Source organism: Eucalyptus grandis, chromosome 8 (assembly GCF_016545825.1).
Source record: "Eucalyptus grandis isolate ANBG69807.140 chromosome 8, ASM1654582v1, whole genome shotgun sequence".
Classification (NCBI taxonomy): Eukaryota; Viridiplantae; Streptophyta; class Magnoliopsida; order Myrtales; family Myrtaceae; genus Eucalyptus; species Eucalyptus grandis.
This window is the reverse complement of record NC_052619.1, coordinates 34,454,325-34,474,100: the sequence shown is the minus strand read 5'-3', so window position 1 is coordinate 34,474,100 and position 19,776 is coordinate 34,454,325. Positions and strand designations below refer to the sequence as shown.

The following is a 19,776-nucleotide window of genomic DNA, read 5'->3' as shown; positions in this document are numbered from 1 at the left end:
GTATTTCTACATGCATGCTCTTTTATGATTTTCTTTATGATGATTCATTTTTTAATGCATATATGCAACCTATGCTAAATAATGATGATATGAGATTAATTATGAATTAACATATTAACTAACCAAGGAAATGATCTTTTCTTTTTCTTTTTTAATGACATAATGTTTTTTATTGAAAAAAAAGTAACTTAATGGTGCAATGATCATCTTTTAGCATTTTCCTTTTTTTTTAAAAAACAATTAATTCTAATTCATATGGCATGCATAACATTTTTTGTTCCTCTTTTGGTTTTACTAAATGAAAATCGACTTAATCTAAAAATATCTAGGTGTGTTGCTTTAATATGAAATGTGTATGGACCTAAATACCTAAATTCTAGATATGATATAATTTTACTGATAAACAAATTCTAATTAAATAAACCTACATGCTCTAATGCAAGATTTTGATTTGTTTGATTTTCTGATTTTTTTTTTAAAAAGATAAGTAATTATTAAATCTAAACTATCAACAAAATAAATAATTAAAATAATTGAAAAAATAACATGTTGTCTCACAGAGTCAAATTAACGATTATACTAACTAATTATCACGACAAAGAGTTCAAAATAATTATCGGATCAAATTAAATTATAAGATTTAAAATAATTAAAAATCAAAAATTAATATAATTAAAAAAATAATCCGATGTCTCTTGGATCAAATTAATAATTACAAAAATCTTGGACAAAGCCTTAAGGATAATGTCTAAACAATACAAATAATTAACATTAATATACCATGTTCTAACTTAAATAATAATAACAAAACTTAAAATATAAACAAATAAATGAATAAAAAATAAATAAACCACCTAAGGCTCAAGAGAGGACAGTGGCGTCGACGGGGAAGCGGATCGCAAGCGGAGGCGGTGCGGTGGCGCGGCGAGGTTAGGAGCGGTGGGCTTCGGAGCTCCGGCGAGGGCTGGGCAGCAACGGGTCGCGGCGGCGTCGGGCTCCGAGCGGCGGTGCTACAAAAGCAACAGAGGCGGCTTCGGATTTGGGTGCTCGCGGCGTCGATGTTGCTGGGCGGAAGTGCAGGCGCGCGACTGACAGTGGGCTCAAACGGAGGGAGACGAGCGGCGACGGGGGGTGCAGAGATGGTGGCGCGGCGAGGTCAGGAGCGGTGGGCTTTGGAGCTCCGGTGTCGCGCTGGGCAGCAGCAGGTCGCGATGGCCGGCGCGGGTTCTCGGGCTGCTGCAGCTTCGCGGGGGATCGTCGGGTGGTGTGCGCGAGTTGCTACGGGTCACAGGTTGCTGCGCGGCGAGGCTTGCGGGTGCTGGTGCGCGGAGGCGCGGCGATGACCGGCTGAATCGCGAACCGGCGGGTTGCAGGCGAAGCGAAGGGAGCTGCTGCAGGCGTCGGTGGCGGGGCTGGAAGTCGCGGCGTGACCGGCGGAGCAGCGGTGGCGGAGGCGAGCAGAGCAGCGAGGTGGTGAAACGCGGCGGTGGCTGGCGTTGCGGTGTCAGCGCTGTGACTAGCGCGGGCACAGGACCAACGCGAACATGGGGCAGCGTCGGGAGGAAGAGGACACTGTAGCCTTGTTTTGCTTCCTTTTTTTTTTCTCTTTTGTCTTTTTCTCTCTTTCCCTCACACGTCTCACTCACCTGTCTCTCTCTCTCTCTCTCTCTGTTTTCTCTGAACTCACGTCTTCTGCATTTCAGCCAAAAGGGAAGAAAACTTTCTGACTTTTTCCTCCAGGCTTTTCCCTTTCTATTGGAAGCTCTTCCTCGCTTTCTCTTTTTTTTCACTTTTCAATTTTTTGACGAAAAGAAGCCCCTCTCGTGCTCGATTCTGAAGCCTCGCATTTTATAGTGAAAGCTCTCAAAGTTGTTGAAGATTTCCCAATATTCACTCAACTTCTTCAACAAAAATGTGGCTCCAAAATTACATGGCTGTTGCATTTTTGAATTCAAATTTTTTTTCAAAATTTCCCTCTATAATCAAGATTATATTTTATTTCTAAAAATGAATTTAAATTAGGTGTCAACAAGGGGTAAAAGAAGATGGAAGTCACGCCATAAATAATCCACAGGTCAAATGAAGTGCTTTGAGTGTCACAATGAAGGTCATATGAGAAGAGATTGACTGAAATTGAGAAACAAAGATGATAGGCAAAATTTCACAAGCAGTGTGGTGAACATAGGCTATTTTGTGTGTGACTACTAGCTTGTTAGGTGATTAATAAGTGCTGGATTTAGGTGTTCTTATGATATGATTTATCAAATTGCAGATGGTGGTGGAGTTTTGATCGGGAATAACGCAACATGCAAAGTTTTGGGAATATGCACAGATTGGATTTGAATGCACGATGGACTAGTACGTACACTGAAAGACATGGGGACATGTATTGGAGCGAAAAAAAGAACCTATTTTTTTGGAGGGGGGACCACACGATAACATTAGGTGTAAGCACATTGAAGGTGAGCTGCTAAAGATCTTCGTGTGCCTTGATAATGATGAAGGGGAAGTAAATTCTCTCTATCATCTACTATGAAAAACCATGACAAGAGCTACTACAATTTCATTAGGTGAGTTAGACAAAGACTTGACTCGGTTATAACATATACGGTTGGGGCACATAAGTGAGGCAGATTCGATGATGTTGAGCAAGAGGGCATTGCTGAAGGGTTAGAATATAGGAAAGTTGAATTTGTGTAAGCACTACATTTTTGGGAAGCGACACTAGATTAAGTTCAGCACAACTATTCATTTGATTAAGCAACCGATTGAATGCATTCATCCAAACAATTGGGAACCATCTTCGGTTCCTTCAAAAGGAGATGCTCGATATATGCCAATGTTCATTAATGACCATTTAAGGAAGGTATGGGTATACTTCGGGAAGTACAAATCTAATGTATTAAATTGATTCAAGAAGTTTAAGGTAGTGATTAAGAAGCGGACGAATAAACAAACCAAGTGTCATAGAATCAATGATGACATGGAGTTTTGTAGTAAAGATTTTATTGAGCTCTACCATAGAGAGGTAGAGAAGGGGGGGGGGATATGAGACATTTCACAATGCCTAGAACACCACAGCCAAATGGAATTGCAGAATGAACAAACAAAAATTTAACTTGAGCAAGCTCAATGCATGTTTTTGCATACAAGTCTAGGCAAGGAATTTTGGGCTATAGTATTGGAATCATTGCCTTGTTAATCAATCTCTATCGTTTGCATTTGGAAGACTTTGGATTACAAGTATTCGAATGTTCTATGTATGCTTATGTAGGTGATGGTAAGTTTGAGCCGAGGACGAAAAAGTTCATATTTCTAGGTTATGCATGTAATGTGAAAGTCTATTAGCTATGATGCATTGATCTTAGATCACTCTATTTTCTAGCTAACAAAGATGTGATCTTTGACAAGAAAGCTATGCTTTGATATAGGAGTCTTGAGATACCAATGGCAGAGCAAACAAATCATAGTGTTGGTAGTGAGTTGGAGGTTCAAGTGGAGACTCTAGAGACCTCAGAGAGGTTGGGACTATAGATGAGGCTATAGCTCCTAAAATCAGTGATACAAAATAAATAGTAGACTCAACAGACATTATAGAAGCAAATAGACAAAGAAGGCAAATCAAGCCATCGATAAGTTATAGTTATATAGATAATGCTTATGAATATAAAGACGAAAGAGTAAGAGTAGAGAAATCAAACAACAAAATGTAATCACTATCCATGAAGTTCCGTAAAAAGGAAAATAAAATATATTTCGATGTCCTAAGGCTGAGCCTGAGCCTGATTTTTCTTCCAAGTGGGTGGAAATTGGAAAGCCTTTTTAAATTTGTCAACTCTCAAGAGTTTGCAGAGACTTGATAACGAGTCGGTAAATATGGACGGTGTCGTGGCTTTAATCCTCGGCTTTGGAGGTGGAGGTATGGCTTATATGCGGGAACTTTTGAATAATCTCCCCATTGGTTCTCTAAAATGTTTGTCTATGAGAATTAAATTCTAATTAAAAATCTCTAGTAATTAAACTGGTTGTGCCACCTGAGCAATACACTCTTGCTTTTTGTCGATTTATTCTCACCGTTGCATGTAGGAGCCGCTTGGTATGAATCATCCGGTTCCAAATTCGTCTCGATATCTTTCGCTTACATCGCATCACGGTTTTCGGAGTAAATCGCAATTTAGTGGGTGCTCATCATAGTACTCTTGAAACGTGCAGTATGTTACCACTAATTATCAAAATCATCCATCTCGAATTAGTTGCCATTATCATTTCTCCAAAAGATTTGCATTTTTCAAATTTCAAACGAGAAAATCAGTTGTAAAATGCACTATAACGAAAATTGTCAAATTATTTTAAGTTACGTTTAGTTGTCTAAATTTTTAATTATGATTAGACTAGATATATTCATAGATTTTGTTATATCTTATCTATTATTTGGTGAATTATGTGATAAATTCAGATATATTTATATCATATCGTGTACATTGTTTGGTATAAATGGCATATCAATATAAATGAATCAAAAATTTGCGAAAAGGGAAATGGTAAAAATTTCTACTTCATTTTTATTCATATTTTTATTCTTTCCTCTCTTATTTATTTTTTTTTTCTTTTTCCCTTCCATCATTCTCTAATAAAATTTTATTAAATAATAAATTTTACTAATATAGCTAAAATACTAAAATACCTAAAATTTGTATTTATTTATTTTTATTTATATATTGAATTTATATCATAATAAAAAATTAAATCGAGAATATAAATAAAAATAAGATTAAATTATAAATAAGTTGTTATTATTTTTTTGTTATTTGGAATTTATTATATTAGAACTCAAATATTATTTATATTGAAATATAATTTTAACTTTATTAATTTGAGAAGTTTGTTATTTAAGAAAAATAACTTTTTTATTATGAATATTATGTTGAATCTCAAGTCCATCTCAAGCTCCATGGGCAGAGGTGGGTCCAAGGGTATTTAGTGCCAAATTCATTTATAACGAGCTATATTTTGTGAAGTTTCACTTTGATTTTCTTGATTTCTCCCCAAGATTGTACAAGTCATTTCATGTCAGTCTTTTATTTTTTTGCCCAAGGACTCCCTAAATCTAAAAGTATAAGTTTGCCACTGTCTAATAAGTTACTCGTCAATGGACCATAAACCCATCCTGTGTTGAAAACCCCATTGACAGCCTAATTGAATTTGGATGGGTTGTCAGCCCCATTAAACCGAATCAATTTATCATCTCTTTGCATGTCTTGTACCTCAAAAATGATAATTATCTTTTGAGTCACTTTATTTTTTTTTAGCAAAAAGTTTAGGAAAGAGAGAGGGATTGATGCACCCGTAACAAATTTACCCAAAATTAATTTTTGACTACCGAAAACCCCAAATTAGTATAAATGAGACAAATTTACTCAAAAAAAAAATTTATTACAAAAAACCAAAAATTGAAACATTTGTAATAAATTTACCTAATGTTAGTTTTTGTTAAATTTGAATAATACAATGAAAAACAAAAATTAATACTAGGTAAAACTCCAAATTGATACACTTATCAATTGTTACATGTCATTTAATTCAGTCATTTGATGGTAAACTTTAATGAAAATTTGTCGTAAGTATATTAATTTGAAGTTTTTAGTGGTCAAAAAAATTAGCTTGAGATAAATTTATCACATGTATTAATTTGGAATTTTCCGTGGCATTAACCCAAAGGAAGATTACTCCTTTTCAAGATAAGGGGATAAGGGCATGTTGCTGGCTTACTTTGAGGACATATATTGGACTTGCATTTCACTTATTAATGGGAGACCATTAGCGGCGAGAATCAAACCTAAGCATGATCAAGACAAAGTGTCCAATCCTTGCCGGCTAAGCCAACTACCTTAAGCTTGTCTTCAACCGGGGGAACTGGGTCAACCTGTGGTTGAAGACAGTGTCGTAAGGTGCGTCAACCCAACTGTGAGTATTTAACCTACCCTCACTCACTCCAGACGTGGGAGGCCACTATACTAGTAGCCAAAACCGAAGTCTTGACGTGGTGTCTACCTTCACTACCATGAGACTCTTTAATTCCCTGTCTATCTTTATCTTCCCGATAGAGAGGGAATATGAGGACAACACGGGGTCTTTCACTCTAGGGTGATTCTCCTGCCTATTTCCTCCGTTGCATTTCACTTATTAATGGGAGACCATTAGCGGCGAGAATCAAACCTAAGCATGATCAGTACAAAGTGCCCGATCCTTGCCGGCTAAGCCAACTGCCTTCAACTTGTCTTCAGTTATTTAAATCCTGGGTCGTACGGGTGTTCCAGTTCCTGTCCAAATGCATTTCGCATGTTTTTTTTTTTTTTTGGGGGGGGGGTGGTAGGGCTTGTGCCAGCAAAGTCAGAGGAAGACTTTTCTTCTGGTCCTTTATTCTGCCTCCCTTCTGGAGATGCGCAGCGACTGAACACCATTCACAGGCGCGGCGTGATCCTCCCATCGCTCTTGGATTTGCAAATGACGACATGCTTGACGTTTGGCACTATTGTCCATGCAACCTTCCTCACCACGCGTGCTATCCCTAGCTAATTTGCTTACGTGGCAAATTGGCTTCTCTAGGATTGCTTTATGGAAATAAAATGGGTTATTTCAGAACTCCTATAATCAGTTGTTAATTTCGATTTTATTACATAGCATCCAATTTTTAGTCATATTGTACATGCTCAAGTTAATGATGGCATTTTATTCATCCGATAAGCTAGCGAAAAATTAATGATTTGAAAATTATTTTCCTAAAGATAATTGCATATATCCTTTACAAAATAAATAAGAAAAAAATATACTTTCATCGTTCACGAGAATATTTCAACATAAATTATTGTCGATAATAAAAATATTTTTTTATTAATTGTCTATCTAAACAATACAAGTGACTTTTTTTAGGAAATCATTTTTTCAAATCATTAATTTTCCGTAAAATAAACGTAGCCTGAATAATTGTTGATTTTAATTTTCTTTATGTGATCTTTATTGTGCTGCCTTTGGTCCAAATTATTTTCTATAACAGCATAAATGGTTCCACTAGTCGTAATAATTGCTCGAGATTTTCGATGTGTCTATACCACATTGTAAAGCACGTTTGATAATGCTTTTGTTCCCGAGAACAATTTATGATCATAAATAATTCATTTTTATTCTATTCCTGAGAACAATTTCTAAGCATTTTAAGTTGTTTAGTAACTGTCCAAAATTTCGATTCCTAGAATCGAATTGCGTTTGGTACCATGTTTAAAATTTCTATTCCAAATCATTTTCTTTTAATTTTTAAATAATTTTATTACTTTTTTCTTTTTTCCCTTTCTTTCTCATATTCTTCTTCTTCAAGTGGCCGGTTGCTGGCAGGCCAGAAGAGGGCTGGCTTGCCGGTGATTGGCCAAACGAGGGCTAGCAACCTCACCGGAGCGTTACCGGCCCTCGGTGAGGTCGGACCTCCTCGATCGAGCCTCGCTAGTGGCTAGGTGGGCCTCGCTAGGGCTGGGCGAGTCTCGCTGGACCTCGCCCTTGCCTAAAGAGCCTTTAGTGAGCTCGCTAACAACTAGCGACGGTGGACGGCAACCGCGGCGGGCAGCAACCGCGGCGGTGGCGGTAGATGAAGAAGAAGAAAAGGGAAGAAGAACAAGAAAAAAAAAAAAAATATGAGCTTGATTTTGGAATTATTGCTAGGAACAAGAATAAACTTTTTTTATTCTTAATTATGTTCCAAATCTACTTTCGGGAACAAAAAATTAGAAATTTGTTCTCGGGAATAAATTTTTTACCAAACACGATTCTATTCCAAAACTACTCTCGGGAACAAAAGAATATAAATTTTTACTATTTGGCCGGTTATGAAACAGACCCTAAGTGTTTAAAACCATTTTGTAATACTTGGTTGTTGGACACTAGTCGAAAGTAACCAGGAAATATGAAATTAGGGTTTGACGAACCATGTTTATTATTGCCAATTTTCTTTGTGAGGGTTCAAAACTATCCAAGTAATTTGAAGTTCTTAAATCATACTTTAGTAAACGAGTTATCGGATTTGGGTCACATTTAGGTAAAACCCCAGATCCATTTTAAGATCTATGGGCAGAGGCGGGCCCAAGGATATTTAGTGCTAAATTTATTATGACGAACTGTATTTTGTGAAGTTTCATGTTGATTTTCTTGATTTCTCCCCCAAGATTTTACCAGTCATTTTCACGTACGTTGATCCCTAAGTTTTTCTTTTTCTTGCCGACTCCCTAAATCTAAAAGTCTAAGTTTCCCACTGTCCAATAAGGTTATTTGTCAATGGACCTTATTTTGAGTTGAAAACCCCCATTAAAACCCTAATAGAATTAGGATGCGTTGACAGTCTGATTAAACCTAACCAATTTACCATCTCTTTGCATGCCTTGTAACTCATAAACCGTAATTATCTTTTGAGTCGTTTGTTTTATTCTGTAACAAAAAGTTTAGGCGGAAGCGAGAATTACTCCATTTCAAGATAAGCGCACGTCGCAGGCCTACCTTAAGCACTTGTGGTGGACTCGCATTTCGCTTATTAATGGGAGACCGCAAGCGGCGAGAACGGAACTTAAGCATGACCAGTACAAAGTATCCGATCCTTACCAGCTAAGCGAACCCCCGTCCCTGGTCATACGAGTGTTCCGGTTCTTGTCCAAAGTGCGTTTCACATGTTGAGGGGGTAAGCCTTGGAACAGCAAAGTCAGATCAAGACTTTTCTTCTGGTCTTTTTATTCTGCTTCCTTCTGGGAGATGCAGTTGCACAACGACTGAAACACCATACGCATGCATGGCATGAATTTCTGAGTGCTTCTTGTATTTGCAGATGACGACATGCATAACGTTTGGCACCGTTGTCCGCAGAACCTGCCTGACCCCGTGTGCTATCTCTGGCTACTTTGCTCGTGTAACAAGGCAAATTGGCTTCCCAGTATTTCCGTTATGGAAAATTAAGGCGGTTATATTAGAACTCTTATACTAGTTGTTAATTTCGATTTCATTACATAGGCATCCTATGCTTCAGTCATGCTGTACATGCTCAAGTCGATGACACCATTTTAATCATTCAAAATTCTGGTTGTTTTGCAAAAAATTAATGATTTAAAAAATATTATTTTAAAAATGATCGTTTTTATCGCTTACAAAATGAGTGATTTTGTCATTTTCCACGAAATTTTTTGATATAAATTGTTGTCAATAATGAAAATATTTTTCATTAACTAATTATTTTAAGCGATATAAGTAATCTTTTTTAGGAAAATATTTTCTAAATAATTCTTTTTCCGCAAAACAAACGTAGCATAAGTGTTGGTTTTAATTTTGTTATCACCAACGGGATATAATATGATCTTTGTTTAGTTTCAATAATAGCATGAATGGTTCCACTAGTTATAAGAATTAATTATTAAATTATCTATAGAATTTGAGCTCGTATACGGAACATAGATTGGTTTGTTAAACTGTGGGAAAAAAATCCAATGAGTCTCTTACATATGTTGAGATTTATCATTACTGGGTTGGAAAAAAATCCAAGGTTCACTGCACAAAAGAAAACCAAGAATAGGGGCCTTCTGTTACGATTTTAAAAATAAGGAAAGTTGTTGCTGCATTATCTTGGTTTGACGAAAGAAGGACTCTTTCCTTCATGCCGTTGGACGCTATGAGAGGACTTCTTTGTCCTTTCGTGCTTAACGTAAGGCAGAGACGCACGACGTTCTTGGTTATCGATAATAGGAGGCTGTGCCTTGAATTTTACATTCAATTCAATTGAGTCGTTTATTCGTATACACATGCTAAATAGCATCGACATGCGACACGCGACACAACGCGACACAACATGCGACACATCGTTTATAAAAAAAACAGAGAATTTTAACACGTTGGAAGACATTATATATTAAATGTATATTTTAATATATACATAATAAATTATCATTTTTATGAATATTTCAATCAAATTAATTTGATTTAAATTCATAAATAAATAAATAATAAAAAATTCTAGAATGAATTTACATTAAAAATCTTAATCTACCATTTAGTACTATCATTCTTTGTTTCAATTTGACAAATTTAACTCAGTTCGATAATCCATAAAAAAGGAAAACAAGCAACCCACATTCTAGATTCACGTGTCAGACCTATTGGAAGAAAAGAGAAAACAACTTGGGGTGTGAATTTTGTATCATGGGAAGTGAAAGTCAAAAGAGAAGAGAAGACTAAGTTTTTATTCTTTCTCCATTTATTATGTTGATTATTTTTTCATATATATATAACACACAAACACGCATACACACATTTGACCCATCATTTATTGAAATTTTTTAAAATTGATCTCATGGATCGAAATAAGCTCACATATCGGAATTCCAACTTTATCGGATGTCTCCGAAGAGACATCGGAATTCCAACTTGAGTGTCAGAGAGTGCTGGGAAAATTGACCAGGTGTTAGATTTTTCGACACGTGTTGACTAAGTATCAGAAAGTGTCTAAGAATGTGGGACACGTGTCGAAATGTCCAACACGACACGAAGAATCTTAGAGAGTGTCGGTACTTCCTAGTACACAAGCAAGGCATGGTCCTTCAATCGCTCTTCGATTCGCAGATGACAACATGCATGACGTTTGGCACTATTGCCCATGGAACCTTCCTCAGCACACGTGCTATCCCTAGCTAATTTGCTTATGTAGCAAGGCGAATTGGCGTTATACCAAGTTGCTAATGTCGATTTTCGTTATATTGTATGTGCTCTACCAACAGAACAATCTCACCACTCCATTGCTTGCTTCTCATGATCAAAACTGTTCACGAATCTCCAGTCACTTGTGCTTCCCGAAAAGTGTGGCACCCCTAGCCAACTGCACCTATGGCAGCACCGTCTTTCGTCTACTAAGCTCCTCGTGATCTTAGCAAGCCAACAGAGGGCCCCCTTGGTGGAAACGTGATCGCAGACCTCTTCTTAAGATTCACCCATTGATCTAGGAACATTATCCCCATTCAGCGAGCAATTTGGTTCCTTCCTATGCCCCCATTGCCATCCTTGAAGCTAGATGAGAGCCGCACGTTGTCCAAGCCCCCTAGCCCCAACGATCACTCTCCGCCCTCATAGGACCGGGAAGACCACAGGTTTTTCCCCGAATTACCCACTTACTAGAGGGATCCCCACTTTGATACCATTTGTCAGGGGTCGATAGATCCCTCGGCTGCGGATCAACCCATGCGGCGCCTGACGAGCGGAACTTGCTAGGCCAGCCTTTCTTCTATAGTTGTTCCACCAAATAATACGGCAAATACCCCTTTTATACGAGATCGTACCACGTCCAGCTTTGCGCAGGCATCTAGTCCATCGAGCGAGACGGCAGCCCTCGTTAGGCTCAATAAATGATTTCAACCTACCCTGGTCTCATCAAGAGAGTGACATCAGCTCCCAACCAGTTTGTGCACGGAATGCTAACCTCGCATTCAGAGCCCCTAAGTGATATAATTCTTCAATCCTGAAAAATCCTAGCACCAACCATCCTGACGCCACTCCTAGGGACTAGTTGTGTTCGTCCCCTCTGCCTCCTCACTCTTCACTCAATAACCCAAGCTTTACTCCCAAGGGTCCACGGGTACGGGAGAATTCACCGACCGTGACACAATCATGTTACTTCTTTGCCTATCTTTTCTATTGTAGGGAGGTCATTTGAGTGTACACCACGATTTGAGACAACCATTGCCACCATTAGGAAAAGAAGAATGGTGCTTCCATTTGAGCAGCATTCAATTACTTTTGACAACATAACTTATTCGGTTGATATAACACAGGTAACTATGTTAAGTTATGCAAAGTTTGAAGATAATACTTTATCAATACATCATCATAGTAGATCATAAGTGTTAAAACTGAAATGTTGATCTGAAGTATAACTAAGTGGTTGTTATTTTCTAGGCAGGAAATGAAGAATTGAGGTGCTCTCGAGGATAAATTGGTGCTTTCGAAATGTGTGAGTGGTGATTTTAGACCAGGTGTTCTTACAACTCTAATGGGCATTAGCGGTACCGGTAAAAACTATGCTGATGGATGTGTTGGCTGGGAGAAAAACTGAAGGATACAACAAGGGCAACATAACAATTTATGGGTATCCAGAGAATCAAGATACATTTGCTTGGATTTCCGGATATTGTGAATAAAATGACATCCATTCACCTCATGTTACTATCTACGAGTCCTTAATTTACTCGACATGACTGCGTTTGCCTCCTATCGTGGATGACCAAACCAAAAAGGTTTTTTTTTTTTTTTTTTGGTAGGAAATAATAATATATAGAGCTTTGAACCAATAATTACAAAATCCGGCGCCACAAAACTTACACTCAGCAAGACAACAAGTCAGTGTGAGTGAAAGAGAACCTAAAGCAAGAGAAGCACCGCAACAGCGGGGAACAAAGCACAAAATAGCCAAAATAGGTAAAGGAACATAGGAGAAAGGAGAAAGCCACATAGGGCCAAAAACTCCTAAACTAACCAAACCAACAAAGAAGAACAGAAAGAACAAACAAAGACCACAAAACAGGTCCAACGCCGAAGATGACCAGCAGACGTGTTGCCATTCAGCACTTGACTCTTTCCAAAAGCAGTCTACAAACCACTCCACGGATGTCTAAGGCTACGCTTAATAAGGAGAGAAAATGCAATGGTCTAACCCCAACTACGCTGGAGTCTTCTGTTCCTATGATTATTATTGACGTTTCTGAACGTTAAAGCTTTATCCTTGACTACTTTGACGAGATGATTTTTGACAGCAGCAACTGTGACAGGGTGGTTTCTGAACAGGACGTCATTCCTGTATCTCCAGATAATGTGGCAAAGAGCACCAAAAGAAAAAGGGCAATGGAGTGATAAAAGTCCTTACCAGAGAGAAACTTCATAGCCCATTGAAGGTTCTCCGACCAGGTCCTATTCTGCTAGGGGAGATTGCATTTGGCCGCCTAAAAGAAAGCCATGCTGGCCATAATACAACACCCGAAGTAGAGATGGTCGATGGAGTCCAGCGTTAGCTTGCAAAAATCACAAACCTCATTCCCAATTCTGCCATGCGACATAAGCAAGGTTTGGGTGGGAAGACGATTCTTGATAATGAGCCAGAGATTAAATTGATATCTTGGGGTGATAGCCTTGTTCCAGATGAAGGATGCCCAGCTGACCTTATCCTTCCTTCTTCTAAAGAGTATGCCATGCCGAGGCTACCAAGAAAAGACCAGAAGTGTTATCAGTCCAAGTAAAACGATTCGGTGCCTTTGAGAGGATAGGGAGAGGCTGCTCCCAGGATTCAACCATCGCCCTAAAGGATTGTCCTGCCAGTGAGAAAAAATCAGCCACCGTTGCATGTCGGGATAAACCCGAACTCATCATCATCGGATCCGAGCAAATAAGATGAAGTTGACCTCTTATGTGCCAGTGATCAAACTAAAGGGAAGTTGATTGGCCGTCTCCAATCTTCCAATGAAAAGAGAGCTGGAATTTGGTTCTTAGGTATAGGATTCTCTTCCAAGCCCAAGAACAAAGGGATGGCACCCCAACCACCCAAAAACTCTTCCTTTTAGGAAGGTTAAGTGGATCCACCTGCACCATAATGACTCTTTGTCCGTGAATAGAATCCAAATATGTTTGAGCATCGTAGCCTTGTTGCAATCCCTCAGCCTGCGAATTCCAAGACCCCCTTCCTCCTTTGGGAGGCATACGTCGTCCCAGGAAACTTTCACTCCACCCTTCCCAAGTGTCGGTCCCCTTCATAGAAACTGTCTGAGGATTTGCTCAATATGATCTAACACTGCAAAAGGAATGGTGCAAACACTCGCCCAATAAGCTTGGATTGCATGGAGAATTGACCTTATTAACTGCAATCTAGCAGCAAAGGATAGAAATCTATGATTCTAGTATTGGACTCTGGTTGTTATGCGATCAACTAGCGACACACAATCCGCTTTGCCGAGCCTCGATGAGATGATAGGAACCCTTAGGTACTGTACTGGTAGCTTACCTTCGACAAATCAAAAGGTACGAAGAATCTCATTCCTTGTCACCACTAATTCTCCAGCAAAAAATATTTCACTTTTGTTGTTGTTTGGCTTTAGTTCACTCCATGCTGAGAAGATATCCATACCTTCCTTAAGGAGAGAGATCGAAGGAATGTCCGCTCGGCAAAAAAGAAAGACATCATCTATAAAGAAGAGATGAGACAATCTTGTAGCCTTACATCTCAAGAAAAATTTGAAATTAAGTAGTGCTGCACGAGTGCTGAGAATTCCCGAGAAGACCTCCATAACCAACGTGAAGAGGTAAGGAGACATGGGATCGCCCTGACGAAGTCCACGGCCACTAAGGAAGAAACCATGGAGTTCCCCATTGAGGGAGATAGAAAACTTCGGAGTGCGTACACACACCATAATGAGTCGAGTGAGGTGGTCCGGAAATCCAAATGCACATAGAACCAATTCAAGAAAGTCCCAGTCAACCGTATTATAAGCTTTCTGAAAATCCACTTTCACTACACATTTAGGGATATATGGCTGACGATGAAAACCAGCAAATAATTCCTATGCAAGAAGTATATTATCTCGGATTCGTCGGCCTTTGACGAAGGCATTCTGAGAAGGACTGATAGCATTGTGAAGAACTACAACGACTCGATTAGCTAACACCTTGGTAATATATTTGTAAATTGTGTTGCAACAGGCTATAGGTCTGTAATCATTCACCGAGGTCGCATTAGGCACTTTAGGGATCAACACTAGGATTGTGTTATTAATCTCTCTGAGAAGGCGCCCTGTGACGAAAAAATCCTTTACTGCTTCAATAACTAGTGGCCCTACCAGCTCCCAATTGCTCTTAAAGAACTCAGCTCCATACCCATCTGACCCAGGAGCCTTTCCATGGGCTAGGGAGAAGAAGGTATCATGAATTTCACTATCTGAGAAGGGTTGAGAGAGAAATCTAACCTGATCTTTGTTGAGAGGGCATCGAATAACTTGATGCAGATCCGATAGAGCAAGGTTGAATGAATGGAAACGCGGCGCGAATAGCTCCTGAAAGTGAGAGACAAGAGTGTCCTGCACAAGGCTTGGTTCAGAGACCAACTGACTATTTCTGTCAAGAATTGAGAGAATCCTGTTCCTCAGTTGTCTTGTCTTAACGGAGTGATGAAAGTACTTTGTATTTCTATCACCATTCTCGAGCCATCTGATCCTTGATTTTTGTCTGAAGAAGAACTCCTCTTGACTCCTCAACTCCATATAGGTCCTCCGATGAGATCTTTCCAACTCTGCAAAGAGTTCACTGGTCGGGTCCTACTGCAGGCCAACCTAAGCTAATCTCAAAGCATTCCTGGAGTCTGCAACCCTCTCGGAAATGTTGGAGAATGACTCCCTATTGAGTTGCTTAAGACGGCCTTTGAGGGTCTTCAGTTTGCTCACCAATCTGTACATCGGGACCCTTGCTATCAGTTCACTCCACACTTGTGAAACAATATCCTGAAAGGAAGGATGCTCCATCCAAAATTCAAAGAATTTTAAAGGCTTCCTTTGTAAAGCTGGTTGAACAACCTTAACCACCATTGGCGAGTGGTCCAAAATTCCCGGTGGCAAAAACGATGCTTCTGAGTATGAGAATTGAAAACTCCATTCAGCATTAACTAACACCGGTCAATCTTTCTAGCCTTGCGATTAGCCCTGGAAGAGGTGGACTAAGTGAATCGAAATCCAACATACCTCAAGTCCTCAAGCTCCGCCTGAATCACGCACTGATTAAACTCATCAAATGAGGGTAGCCATCTATTCAAACTCCCGATCCGATCCGATGGGTCTCTAATGGCATTGAAGTCACTAGCCACCATCCATGCCATGCCCCGTACACAAGAACTAATCCGAATCAAGTCCGCCCACAAAGGTCTTCTAGAAATAAATGAGTGTTCAGCATAAATCACCGAAGTGCAACAATACAATCCCGACGTGAGAAGTTTCACTCTGCCGTGGATCGCCTGACTATTGGAAGAGATCACTTGAAATTCAACTAGTGACGGGCCCAACCAACCCAAATCCTACCCCTATGAGAATATTCATAATTGGTAGTCCACATCCAACCTGACAGAAGCCCAGTAGATATGGAACGAAAAAGATACTCAGGCACCTTAGTCTCCACTAAACCAAGCAGACAAAGGCCGTTATAGTTAACCGGGTTTCTAACCTCGGCTTGCTTCAACGGGTTCATAAGACCTCTAATGTTCCAAACACCAAAATACATACATACATACATACATATATATATAAAATATAATAAAGCTACAACAAGAGCTACCGAGGAAGGTAGGGTGCCTACCTCTGTTTCGGATGCTTCCGGCGATGATTTGCCAGTGCTCCTTGCTTCACCGCCGGGATTGGATTCGGAATTAAAGCCTGCAATCTATCTTGGATAGTCTCTAGTTTCGTCGGACCAACCTTCGGGGGGAGGGCTGGATTGGCCTGGAGACTCGATATCATCCTCCTCAAAGCACGAAAAGGTGGCCGCAACCTTCGACTCCTCACCTTGGTCGCTGATCAGTGTAGGGCTTTTCCCTAGCCTGGAATCATCTTCTAAGGAGGCGAGCGGTAGGACCACTTCCAGATGGCGTTTTGGAGGTGCGCTCGATCCCCTTTGAGGCTTACAAACAGCCTTCTCCGGAGGAGGAGCTTGAAACGGAGCAGGGGTTTTGAACCGTCTGGTTGGTCCCTCCTCGCTAGAATTGCCCTGGCGGGAGGATGTTCCCTCTTTCAAAGGCTGGTGCTTCTTCTATTTTCCTTTTACTTGCTTCCACGGCTGTTTCGGATCAGCTTGAACTTCTGCAACAACCGGTTCAGGGATGGGATCGGCAGCAGGGGCTGAAGGAGTCGACAACAGGGGCCGAAGGAGTGGAGACAGTTGGGCCCTGATGCTGATTCGTATATGCAGCAGCCGGGGTGGGGTTGTGGCCTGCAACAGGGATCGCTGGAGCTGGATTGACCAAACCAAAAAGGTTTGCATCTACTACCACAATATATTTCTACCAGGATTGCCTTCTTAACTCAAAACAAATTATGGAAGTGCTTGCTGCTTTGTTGGTTATGTAGTCTAATTGAGGATCAATCTAATTTAAATAATTTCTAATGGACAAAAATGCTGTAGCTGTTTGTTGAGGAAGTCATGGAGCTTGTGGAGCTAACTCCGCTGAGACAAGCCTTGGTCGGTTTGCCTGGTGTGGATGGTCTATCCACCGAGCAATGCAAAAGGCTAACCATTGCGGTTGAACTAGTCGCAAACCCCACCATCATTTTCATGGACGAACTAACCTCAGGGCTTGATGCAAGAGCTGCTGCTATTGTCATGAGAACAGTTAGGAATACAATGGACACCGGGACAATGGTCGTATGCACAATTCATCAACCGAGCATTGATATATTTGAAACTTTCAATGAGGTGAGTTATGTCAACAAATTCAAAATACGAAATCTGTTTTGAGCGCACTCAAACTTAGAAGCGATTGCATTTTTACTTGTTCTGCAGCTTTTCTTAATGAAACGAGGGGGCAGGAGATGTATGTCGGTCCTCTGGTTCTTCATTCTTCTCATCTTATTGAGTATTTTGAGGTCCAAACTGTTTCACTTATATAGTCCGGCTTATTTGTACTTTTCTTTTGCTACTTGAATCACCATGGTATCTTCAAAATGAAGGGAATCCAAGGAGTTAGTAAAATCAAAGATGGCTATAATCCAGCAACTTGGATGCTTGAACTTACAAGCGTAGCACAAGAACTCGCTTTGGGTGTTGATTTTTCTGATCTACACAAAAAAATCAGATTTGTATAGGTGGGTTCATCGCATATATTGAGGTCCATCTTTTAGTCGTGCCATTAACTCTTAAAATGTCATTGCGAAAACAAATTTTGGTGATTTTTAGGAGAAAGAGTACTTTGATTGAAGAGTTGAGCATACCTCCCCCAAATTCTAAGGACCTCTATTTCCGGACTAAGTATTCTCAATCGACTTTAAGTATTCTCAATCGACTTTCACCCAGTTGATCTTCACTGCCTTAATGGAATGTTCTTGGACCTCAACTCTAAACATAATGGGTCTCAATACTGCCCTCATTCGGAACGGGTTTCTGAATGTTAGGTTTGCAGGACCCCTCAAGATTTAACACAATGGAATCTGTTCGGTTCCAAAATCTTCTTTTCACCATCTTCACAGGGATGTATGTTCATTGCCTTAATGTTTAGGAGTATGTTCTTGGACCTCAACTCTAAACATAAGTCCTGCTTAGAATGTCAATATCTGCCCTCATTCATTCTCGAAGTTACGGGTTTCTGAATGTTAGGTTTGCAGGACCGGCAGTCAAGATTTAATCAATGCAATGGAATCTATGTATACAGCTGTTGTCTTCCTTGGGGTCCAAAATGCAGCTTCTTTGTAACCAGCTGTGGCGGTTTTCTATAGAGAGCAAGCTGCAGGGATGTACTCGGCCTTGCCATACGCATTAGCATAGGTAAAAATGCTTCAAAATGATTCCGAGTACGCTTATTCTAAATAGTGCTGTGCATGAATCAATATTGGAAAGTTGCTTTTGTGATCAACTTTTATTTGGTAGGTTCTGAGTGAAGTCTATTACGTTCTCGGGGAAGCTATATCATATGGTATCATAGTTTACGCAATGATTAAAATCAAATGGACCGATGTGAATTTTTCTGGTATTTGTTCTTAATGTGCTTCACATTATTGTATTTCACATACTATGGTATGATGGCCGTGGGCATGACCCCAAACCACCATATTGCTTCTATCGTCTCCTCTGCATTCTACGCCATATAGAACCTCTTTTTGGGGTTCGTCATGCCAAGGACTGCAAGTTTTATAGCAACCCGTCGATTTTTTCACGTTTCTGTTGATTATGTTTTCAACATCTTGTGTAATGCGCCTTTGTGGACATCCTCATGACCTCCTATTTAATAGAGGATACCTATCTAGTGGAGATGGTACTATAGGGCATGCCTAGTTTCTTGGACTTTATAGGGATGGGTGGTCCCTCACTTTTGCTATTTAAAGAATAGGCTCGAGGATAATGGGAGCCTATGAAGCACGGACACGTAGCCTGTGCTTCCGTGCTTCATTAAGCTCAAATCCATTTACCATGCATCGTCGATCAAATGCAAATGTAATTAATGGGTTGATCTATATGAAATTATTTTATTTTGTCAGACTGAGGTGGATTCCTAATTTTTTATGCAATGAATTACGAAATCGGATACCAAAATTTATATGTCAACAAATATTATAACGGAGATAACTTTGCAATTATCCCCAAGATCCCAATCAATTTATCCTGTCTTTTTTATAAAAAAACGATTTTGCCTTTTGTTCTCTATACTCATATTTTCTCTAAATTAAGTTCTCATAATTTTATCTTGTTTATTCAAATACTAGTTTTAAAACTTTCACTAGTATTTTAATCAAGTTTCTTGACACTAAATCCAATTAATTTCAGTTGATGTGGCCAATTATGTGACACAAAGTGTGATGCAAATAAAATGCATGGGGAAAATTTAGCAAATGTCGGCAGCATGAGTATAATGCGGATTAAATTTTAGCCAACATGGACTCTCACATGGACGTTCACGTCTCGCTCCTCTTAATGCGCGTTTGTCTAATGGTCCATTGGTCGAAACTGATTTCACGTCTCGCTCCTCTGTCTCTC

General features: G+C 39.6%; 1 pseudogene; it reads left to right on the top strand.

Moving 5' to 3' along the window:
* The first annotated feature begins 1,139 nt into the window (after positions 1-1,139).
* LOC108954410 lies at positions 1,140-19,094 on the top strand (annotated as a pseudogene).
* Positions 19,095-19,776: the final 682 nt, after the last annotated feature.